This window comes from Martes martes, assembly GCF_963455335.1.
Source record: "Martes martes genome assembly, chromosome: 13".
NCBI lineage: Eukaryota > Metazoa > Chordata > Mammalia > Carnivora > Mustelidae > Martes > Martes martes.
In genome coordinates, this window is record NC_137901.1 from 87,376,076 (window position 1) to 87,377,512 (window position 1,437).

Sequence of the window (1,437 nt, forward strand, 5' to 3'; positions counted from 1 at the left end):
AATTAATTGTCGTGATTCAGAAAGTTTCTATGGCAGTTAATATAACTAGCTCTGGAAAATTAGTTTGAAATTTTCAAGTGACAGGTAATTGAGCCTGATTTGGTGGGCTTTGTTAGGATGACTTTTGCAGTTAGGAGGGGAAAAGCTCACTTTGGCAGAAGATTGGGATCTGAGGGACTTGCCATATGGTTTTAACTTTTCTAAGTTTATACATTCATGTATGCATTTGAGAAATATTTGAGTGGCTTCTGCATGCCGGGCCCTGGCGATAACCAAGTCAATGTGGTTTGTTTAGTGGAGCTTACATTCTAGTGGGGGAAAATGGGCAATAAATACAGACAAGATAATTTCAGTCATCGATAGGTGTGATGAAGAAAATAAAACGGGGTGGGATGGGAGATTACCTTAGCTAGGGGTCTGGGACAGCCTTAGAGGCAGGTATATTGGAGCTGAGGACCAAAGGAGCCAGCTTTGAGAAGGTCTAGGAGAGGGGTGTACTGGGCAGAGGGAGGAATCGCCAAGTTCAAGCGCACCGGCCTGGGAAGATAAAGTAGGCAGGTGTGGCTGGAGCAAAGGGAGTCCAATGCAGGCGATGGAGATGTTGAGGGCTTGGGGGAAGAAGGGGGTCAGGTCCTGTGGGGTCCTGCTGGCCGTGGTAAGAAGTTTGGATTTTATTGAGAAAGCAGTGGGAGAAACCAGAGGATTTAAAGTGGGCTACATGAGATCTTCGTCCTGCGTCGGAGATGACGGTAGCTGCTGGGTGGAGGATCTGCAGAGGCAAACGTGGCCAGCGGGGCGACAGTGCCCGAGCCCGACCCGCCGTCTGGGCTGCACGGGGGCAGGACCCGAGAGAAGGGCCAGCGGCAGGAGTCAGCCGCAAACGCATGATGCGGTGTCGTGCTGTCGGTGTGAAACGTTCTGACAGGCAGATCCACGGGACGAAGCTGTTCGTGGTTGCGGGGAGCTGGGGACTGACGGCGCAGAGCAGGTGGAATCGTTTTCGGGTTCACGGAAATTTTCTAAAAGCGGATCGTGATGTCGGCTGCACAACCACTCCGTACCTTTACTAAAAATCACAGAATTGTGTACCCTATGGCACACAACTTATGGCACAACCTCAATAAAATTCATTTTCCAAAATGTTCTAAAGAGCTGAGCGAGCGGCTGTCTTCCGCCGGGAGCCTCAGCCGTCGTCCGCCGGGTTTGTGCCGGTTGGCCTCGCCGGCGCAGGCGCTGCACCGGGCCGCAACTCTGGGCGCCCATTGGTCGGCCGGCGCCGGCGGGCGGGCACATGCGGGGGGGGGGGGTGGTGGGGGGGCGGAACCGGAACCGGCTGTAGCCGGGGGGGCGGGGTCTCGCGCGCGCTGTGGCGGCAGCGGCTGGAGCGGGCCCGTGGTGGCAGGACCGGGGGCGGCCGCTGCAGCCCGGAGCCCCATG